Source organism: Urocitellus parryii, chromosome 9 (assembly GCF_045843805.1).
Source record: "Urocitellus parryii isolate mUroPar1 chromosome 9, mUroPar1.hap1, whole genome shotgun sequence".
Lineage (NCBI taxonomy): Eukaryota > Metazoa > Chordata > Mammalia > Rodentia > Sciuridae > Urocitellus > Urocitellus parryii.
The window spans coordinates 6,335,155-6,344,527 of record NC_135539.1 but is presented as its reverse complement, the minus strand read 5'-3'; the positions used below and the strand labels follow the sequence as shown (position 1 = coordinate 6,344,527).

The following is a 9,373-nucleotide window of genomic DNA, read 5'->3' as shown; positions in this document are numbered from 1 at the left end:
CAATCACGGGAGAGTGAAGAATTTCAAATGGGTAATATCAGTTAAAAGACAACATGGCATAGAATATCAGTGTTCAGCCAGGCCTTAGAGATATACCATATCAGTATGTGGAAAAGGGTTCTTAAATTTTTGTGGAAGGGAAAGTAGACTATAGTGAATCAATGAATAAAAATAATGTGAGGTGACAAGCAACAACAATCATAGATGATAACATTATATTTCTGAGTGACCAGACAAAATAAAAGGCATAGAATGGATGATTCTTCTTGGCTGTTGTTTGGTACAGTCCCATTTCTAAATCATGTATAGTCTTTATAGTTTCTAAGGACAAGAATCAAAATGTTCTTTTATATGATCACATAAAAATAAAAATGGCTGTAACATAGCTCAGTGTTAAAGTACCCCTGGGTTTAGTTTCCAGTGCTAAAAAAGGACAAAAACGCAATTAAATATGAGGCATGCTCTTTTATTGAGGATATTAAAATCCTATTCCTATATCTAGGGTTCCAGAAGAAAAAGAATGTCTAATCTCTTATTCAGTTGGAAATTCAGAAAATGAAAACATTACCTCCAAGACCTATGTAAGGTACTATATAAGGTTGATACCTTAGTAAAACAGAAGTTTAAATACACTTGTCTAATCAGGAGTCTTAAGCAGTTTTAATAATTTCATAAAGCCCATCATGGAGTCCACTTATGCCCCATGTCATGCCCTGTGAGATATCAATGGCTGTATGAATACCTGGATCAATTGAGCAAATTTTAAACCATTCAACGAAAAGAGAGAGTCAGCCCCTTTCTTGAATTCCATGGTTGTTATTAGGAGAGGTTAGAATAAAGGAGTTGGTGAGAAATAAACAACCCCCCAACCAACACTGTTCATGCAGGGCTCCTGACTGAGCTCCATCCTGACTCTGCAACCTGTTCTCCAGGTTGCTCTTCCCATTTGCACCATCTTTTACTTTCTCCCTATTTCCATCTCCAACATTGTAAGGGCACTGAGGTAACGCCAAGGACATAATTTAATGTGAAGTACATATAGGGTGACATTTTAAAAGTTTTCACATATTTATTACTCAATCAACTTACTGGGACAGAGCATAGAAACAAAAGAAATCAGATCCCCCGCCCCCACAAAAAATATGTCCAACTTTCCAGGCAGTGGTATCACTTTCAGATTAATCCAGTAAAATGTTAGTGACCTCAATGCAGCATAAAGATGTATGCCATTTCATGTGCAATTCCTTGTAGATGCAGCCTGGTTCTTTTCCAAAGACTCTGCTTGGAGTTGTTTCTGGTTTTTTACTAGTTTTTTTCTGAATCCATTAGAGAAGGGGCAATTTTGCTTTTGTTTATTGGCTGGGAATTGTTTAATCTGAAATGTCTTCTGAGAAGACAAAGCAAGGAACAAAGTCAAGTGCACACACCATGATGGCTGAGAAAAAAAAGCCAGGGAAATTTTTGTAATCCTTTCACAAGCAAAATGTATACATTCTATAATAAACTTAATAACTATATTTATAATAAACCTCATGTGTGAGGTAGAGAAGAAAATTGGTGTAGTGGAAAAATAAGAAGAAAGCACCACTTTTCTTCAGACATTTTCTTGGAATAGGTATTTTAGAATATGAAAAATGAGAAGCACAGAGAAAATAGGGTAGATTTGAGCAAATTGAGTGATGTGGATGGTAGACGTCTTCTCAACATTAACTTGAACCCAGTGGTTCAAGAGGGTAAGCATTAGGATGATCAAGAAAGCCATCTAGTTGGGTGAGGTGGTGTACTCCTGGAGTCCCAGCGACTCAGGAGGCAGAGGCAGGAGGATCACAAGTTTGAAGCCAGCCTCAGTAATTTAGTGCGACCTGTTTGAAAATAACAAATAAAAAGGGCTGGGCATATGGCTCAGTGGTAGATCACCTCTGGGTGCAAGCCCTTGTACCACAAAAAAAACCACACTGAACTAAAAAGATTATTAAGATAAAGTGTGAAGGTTGAGGTCCAGATGTATGTATGAATCAGTGGGAGCCAGTCCAGACAGTTGGGAGAAAGAGCAAAAGTGTGGATTTCCTTGATGACAAGACAATTTTAGCAACAATAATAAGGTACCAAGTTATGGGTGTTTTAAAATGGGCCTTTGAGTTCTTTGATACTATGCCTCTCTTCCTAAGGTAGAGCCCAATTCCTCTACCCCTGTGAACTAAATATTGTAACTGACTTCTAAAAAAAAAAATAGAAATGATAGTGTGTGGCTTTAGAGACCTAGTCCTAACAAGCACTGTGGCCATTTCCTTACTTGGTTTGTTCATTGTAGATCTTTTTACTGGTTTCAATTGGCTTGATCCCTGTCACCTATGGCTACATTGCCTTAGATGACTGAAGATCTGATCTTACAAGGACAAATAGGAGCACAGACTTTGGAACATGCAGGTCCCACAATGTGGTAGTGGTCTTTCCTTGGGACAGTCACCTCTGACTAAATCTAGCATAAGAACAACTACTTCCTTGATCAGATCAAACTCTCTATTCTTATTGGTTACACCCATGTTTCATACTCTCATGGACAGCATGAGGAGCAAAACCCTTAGGGGTACACTGAAGAAGCTTCTAGGTGGTTCAGAGATGCAGAACTATGGCCATCAAAAGCACAGTATGTCCTTTCTTGTCCCCACACAAAGGCTCTTTCCCTCTCTTTCCTGTCAATGCAGCCATCTACTAGCTTACCATCTGAATAGAAGGCAGCAAGGTAACTTAAAAAGTCATGACACGGGGAGTAGAAATATTTGAGTATTTGCTTTACCACTGATTATTGGAAGGGCCAGCAGATGGCAGTGTAGTGACCATAGGCTGTCCCTAAAACCAATCTGCAACCAGCTCCTTAAATAAACATACTTGGGAACCCTCTCCATGCTATGTTTAATCAAAGATGAAATACTTTATCAGTCCATTTCACATCCCACTTGCCTCAGTCTATATTTTGATGGATTATTGCTCTTTGTGCTACCACTAGCTTTATAAACCATAGATGGATGAAGAGGAGCAAAAATGACGGCAGAAAACCATATTTAGAAGTCTTAATATTGTCCTCCACTCTTTCACTTGCACTCCAAATCCCAATCCTCTTCAAAATAAGTCCAGAAAAATCCCAATTCAGAATAAGAGATACATGAAAAGCAGAAGAGCATTTGAATGTCCATCAAAAGGGAAATGATTGAAGACTGAACATATATTGTGGTACAGGCCTAAATGCAGTTTTAGAATATGAGGTGGACATACAGAATCAGAAAAAAATTAAGACACCGCATAGATTATATATATTTAGTTAAGAAAGATATAGTTATCATAGTTATTTTCTCTAGGGTCTAGGGCAGGAATGCACTTCTGGAGGTAAGTTATGAAGCTGATTTATTTGTGAGAACTGCATTGGAAGACTAGGAATGTTGCAGGAAGAAGCAGGTCCCTCAGTTTCTTGTGTCCTGAGCAGGCAAATTACTGATAGCATAGACATGTTCCCCCCCCCACACACACACCCCAAAGATTTATTTAAAATGAAATTACATTCAGCATGGACACTGCTCAGTCTCCAGAGTGAGAATGACATCTGTGTTCCCCGGAGGTCCTGTCTACACATCCTTCAGTTTCTGGTTTTGTCAGGCCTGAGAACCTAATTGAGACCAACCAAGGTGGTACGTTGGTTTTCTTGCTTTGCTCAATGGGGATATCTACTGATCGGTTTATGTTTAAGGTCTGTTCTGTATGTGGGGAAATGGGGGTGGGGGGTGGTACTTGTTCTGTCCTTATGTCTGTGGGCGCCCTGTGATCAGGGCTGACATCCTGTTCTCTTGAGAGGCTGACTGTACACCCTGCTTCTTCAGAAAACTGATTTCCTCTCCCTGGGAAACTGTATCCCTGGGACCTCCCATCGTTCCTGCTGATCCCCAGCTTTTCTACCGATCAAGAATGTTTTGTGGTTCTAACGTAATATTTAAAAAACAAAAACATCTTAGGAATAAAGTAGATCAGTAATGAATTTTAACCCTTCTTCTATCGTTAGAAAGTCCTCTGAACTCTGCCTCGGTTTCCTCGTTTGGAGGGCTAAAGCAGCTCCAGTACCGACGTCCCGGCTGTTGGGCGGGGTTGAGGTCGCGGGGTGTGAGGCTCTGCGTCCAGCACAGAAAGCTCCGAGGTGTCAGCACAGTTTCACCACCTCGTCCGTGAAACCAGGTCGTGAGCCTCGCGTCGCCGGCTAACACAAGCGACAAGGGGAAGCGCCTCACAACCGGTGCCCCCGAGGACGCACGGAGGGGTTCTCGGACATTATGATTGGTCCCAGAGTATGAGAGAAGGACCCTCACGGGTGAGAACCCAAGTCGATTAGCAGAGGGCGGAAACCAGGAGGAAGGGGGCGGTCCTTGAAGGCGAGCTTTCGGACCTGGCCTGTGCGCATGCGTCTCGGCCCTCTGATCCCGCCGTGCCGCGCGGCAACTTCCGGTGTGCCCGCGGTAGCTTCCGGCGTGCTAGGTGAGTCTCGCTGGGCAGGGCTTTTCGTGGCGCGTGTATTTAAGGGCTGTGTCTTCGCCCTCTGCCCCGTTGCTGTCAACTCCTGGGTCCCGGGACGCAAAACCTCGGTGGCGGAGACAACTGGGCCTTCTATCTGGGAGGCGTGGCGTCACCGAAGCCTTCTTGCAAGGGGACTACATAGAAGCTACTTGCCCTCAGAGAGCGGTAGATAAACTGCGGTAGATAAACCCTCCCGAAACCAGTTCTGGTATTAGGTGTGTGCAGATAAAGCGCCCTTGAGAGTACCGGGCAGGGGCGAGGCTTCGAAGGATCTGGAGGCTTCAAGAAGGTGGAGGTGGCTTTGTTACAAATCCTCATCCTCTCGTTTTCTTGGTGCCCCTCTTGAGGACATAGAATTTTCTTCTACATTTGTAAGGTCTAGGCTCAGGTGTTCTTTCCTGGTTGGGAGGGGTGGAGAACAGCCATTCCTAGTATTCACTATCTATGGAAAGAATGAATTAGGACTTGGGGAAAGAGTGTTTCAGGCAGGAAAAACTTGGTGGGTGAAGACGTTAATCTTTTTCTAGACCAGGGATTCTCTACCAGGGGCGATTTTGCCCCACAGAGGATATTCCCAGACATTGCCAATGTCTGGAGATAATTTTAGTCATCACTGGGATGGTGCTACTGGCATCTAGTGGGCGGTGGTCAGGGATGTAACCAAATATCTTTCAAAACAGGTTGCCCACCTACCCCAACCTAAGGTCTATCTTACCCCAAATATCAGTCGTGCTGTTTTAGATGCCCTGCCTTAAAATGATAGTAGTGGAAATGGAAGGGGTACAGATGTCAGAGACATCTCAAGCAAAGACCAATTTTGCCTCTGCATTAGCTTTTCATCACTGTGACAAATAACAGAAAAACAACTTTGAGGAGAAAACATTTGTTTTCAGCTAAGAATTTTCATTCTATAGTCATCCAACTCCATTGCTGTGGCCTGAAGTAAGGTAGAAAATAATTGGCTGCAGGATGTGGTGGAGGAAAACTTCTCAGCTCATGTTAGCTAGAGATACAGAGAGGAAGAGGCCAGGGACAGATACAGTCCATAAGGGCACATCTTCAAGATTCACTCCTTTAATTATGTCCCCCTTTCACCACCTCCCAGTAGTCTATTCAGTTATCAATGGATTAATTCATTCATGAGGTCAGAGCCTTTATGAATGTGATGAGAAAACTTTACATTCTTTAGTTCTTTTTTAGAGTGAGGAAATGAAGAGAAACAAATTATCACATGACCTCTTTTCCAGAGCAAAGATTTTATCTGAGAGACCTAGCTGGAGGTGATTCTTCAGAGTTGTAGGAACTGAATTTTGAGCTGCAGATCAGCTTATGCAGTTGAACCCCTCACCTATCCTTGTAGTCTCTCAGGTGGTTAATGGTAAAGCTAACCTCTCTCAAAGGGATTGGCAATTTGGAGATCTCCCATCAGCCCTCCAGACTGTAGCAAATATCTGGGCTTCTCAGGGTCTTCCACCAACTCTGAGAGCTCTGTTGTTAAAGGCAACAGCTGACATTGCACTCAGGAGAGAACTCTGGAGCTAAAGCAATTCCTGACCATCCTACACAGGGAGATTCAAGCTGGGTCTGAGTGATGGAGCATCACCCAGAAAGCAGCGACCTTGGTACAGGATTTGGACTGAGAACCTGGGGGACCAAAGTAATGGTTTTTTTTGGGTTTGTTTTTGTATTGGGGATTGAACTCAGGGGTGTTTTACCACTAAGTTACATCTCCAGACCCCACCACTTTTCTGGTGGTGCTAGGAATTGAACCCAGGGCCTTGAATATGCTCGCAAGTGCTCTCCTGCTCTCCTACTGAGATGGGACCCCCAGTCCCATCTCCAGTCCTTTTTATTTTTATTTATTTGGGGGGTGCTGGGGATTGAACTCAGGGCCTTGTGCATACAAGGCAGGCACTCTACCAAGTGAGCTGTATCCCCAGCCCCTCCTTTTAATTTTTTGTTTTGAGATAGGGTCTCTTTATGTTGCCAGAGCTGGCCTCAAACTTGTGGTCCTTCTGCCTCAGCCTCCCGAGTGGCTGGGATTACATGCATGTGCCACTGCATCAAGGCAGTGGGAGGGTAAGGGAGTATGGTCAGAGAAAATGGATAGTAGGTTGTAATGGGCTTGGGTATGGGACAGGCAGTGGGAACAGGTGGAAAATCTTGATTTTGTTGCTCTTCCTTCTTTATCACTTCTTTTTTTCCCCAGCTGGTGTCCATGTCAGCCTTCCTAAGAGAATGCTGTTTTTCCTTTCCAGGAGAGTGGGCCAAAGGCAAGACTGGATGTTCTCACCAAACACTAAGCTTTCAGTAGGTCTCTCCTCCTCAGTAATGAAGAGAGACACATATCCCCTGTAGAACACAAACTTTTTCCTCTTCAAGTTATATTCAACTGAGCCAGCTCTGAATGAAAATCTTCTGGTTCTTGAAGTGCTTGCTTTGTGATGGTTCGCAATGCACAGCAAGACAGAGGAATTTTAGTTAAGTCCTCTATTATGGTTTAAATATCCCCCAGAAGCTCATGGTGTGAGACAATGCAAGAAAGTTCAGAGGAGAAATGATTCTGTTGTAAGAGTCTTTAACCAAGGGCTCAGGTTGTGGCTCATCAGTAGTGCACTCTCCTAGCATGTGTGAGGCCCTGGGTTCAATCCTCAGCACCTCATAAAAATAAATAAAAAATAAAGGTGTTGTGTACAACCTCAACTAAAAAATAAATATTAAAAAAAGAGTCTTAACCCAATTTGTGAATTAATCCCCTGATAGGGATTAACTGAGTGGTTACTGAAGTGGTGGGGTGTGGCTGGAGAAGGTAGGAATTGGGTCCTGGATTGGGGGGTATATATTTGTATCTGGCAAGTGGAGACTCTTTTTATTTCTGCTTCCTGAATCCATGTGAGCTGCTTCCCTCTGACACACTCTTCTGCCATGATGTTCTGCCTCACCTCGAGCTCCGAGGAATAGAGCTGGCCTTCTATGGACTACAACTTCTGAAACTGTGAGCTGTAAATAAACCTTTCCTGTTCTACAGTTGTTCTGGTCAGATCATTTAGTCACAGCAGTGAAAAATCTGACTAAAACAGCCTCAATGTGAAGGGGACACTTCTCTAAACAGATTAATACAGCTAGATTTGTTATCAAGAGATGGCCAGAGTGGGACCAGCAGGACTGGGGTATGCTGCATATATAACAGAGCTCAGAAGCTCAGGGTGGGGCTGCACAGACTCCCTACACTGCTCTGAGCAAACAGGACTCTGTTGTGCTCTCTTGCCAGTGGTAGTTGTGGCACTGGGATATGACTTTCCATCTGGTCCTGTTTTACCCAGCTGCACATACCTGATTTCTCATTCAGTGTTTTAGCTTTGGCTTTCCAGAGATCTCTATTCCCATACTTCTGTCCTGAGTCCACACGGTGATCTGTAGGGGTGAAGCAGGGTATCAGTGATGGGGTTTTTGTATTCAGACAATAATGTGTGAGCTCCAAGAATAGCAACCCTGCAGTGATGGAGGAGGGTGTTGCTGTGCTCCAACTGAAGCTAATGAAGCCCCATCCCCAGGAATTTTTCCAAGAGAAGAGCCAGGAATCATACTTAGGATCTTGCAGACCATAGGGCTTTAAAGGAGACCCCAACTACTTTGAGGAATGGTGAGACACAAAGTCTCAGGCTGGAAAGAGAAGCAGAGGGTGTCCAGAGATGAAAGTTTGTCAGTGTCTGTGACATCACAGACATGACCTCATAGTTCTTTCAGACCAGAATCAGTAGCAGGTAAGGTGGGGGTACAGCTGTAAGGTTGAGGCAGCTCTGTTCTTGATCTGGATTTGTTGTTTTCTCTGGCCATCTCTTCAGAAAGGCTCATTCCATGGTAGTTTTGGAAGGCCCTTGTGTGTCAGTTCTGTGTTTTGAATGAAATTCTTCAAGTTTTTCTGTTAGCTGGTAGTACCCGTCCCCAGCAGCCACTAGATGTCCAGACAGAAGGGCACATTCTCCTGCCTGGGTCCTCTGGGGTTATCAGAGGTTGGGCTGCCTGCATGCCATCAATAACCCAACCAGTGGAAAGTCTGAGTTTGTATTTGTATTGATTTCCTGAAACATTATTCAAACATGCTGATATCTCTTAGGTTTTTAAAAACTACTCTTGAACTCACATTTCCTTGTAGCTACAATCTCCTCTCTCCACATGTTCCCCTCTCTGTCTTGTCTTCTCTAATCTGGCTTCTGCTACCACTGTTTCACTGTTACTCTTGTTGAGGGGTCCATTGATCTCTGGGATGAAAAATCCAATAAACTTTTCTTGGTCCCCAAATCATTTGACATCTCAAGAACCTCTAGCCCAGGGCTGGGGCTGTGGCTCAAGTGGTAGCACGATCCTCTGCACCACATACAACAAAGATGTTGTGTCCGCCAAAAACTAAAAAAAATAAATATGAAAAAAAAGAAAAAAGAAAAAAAGAAAAAAGAAGAAGAAAAAAAAGAACCTCAAGCCCAGTTGATCACTCCCCCCCACCTTGAAATTCTCCATTCTCTTGACATTCCAGTGTCCTCGCCCTCTGCCTTTCCTTCTCCTTTTCAGATAATGCTCTTCTTCCATGCCTCTTGTTATTTCTCAGGCTTCAGTTTTAGGTCCTCCATTTCTCACTCAGCCAAGGATCCTAAAAATTAAATAGGCATAGAGATCATTTTAAAAGTTTATTCCAAATACAAATTATTGGAATTCCCCCCCCCCCCAGAAATTGTGTGTATATGGGACAGCCTAAGTTTTCTATAACCAACACCTGAGGGTCATACTCATGCAAGAGGTTCACAGACCACACTTGTAA

The 9,373-nt window shown here is 43.4% G+C and overlaps 1 protein-coding gene across 1 annotated transcript in view; it reads right to left on the bottom strand.

Moving 5' to 3' along the window:
* Positions 1-5,818: 5,818 nt before the first annotated feature.
* Positions 5,819-9,373, bottom strand: part of Znf597 (zinc finger protein 597) — a 43,538-nt gene continuing 39,983 nt past the window's right edge. Inside the window, exon 2 of the transcript XR_013344370.1 lies at positions 5,819-9,205. The gene's annotated coding sequence lies outside the window, so the exon portion shown is untranslated. The remainder of the gene's footprint in view (positions 9,206-9,373) is intronic.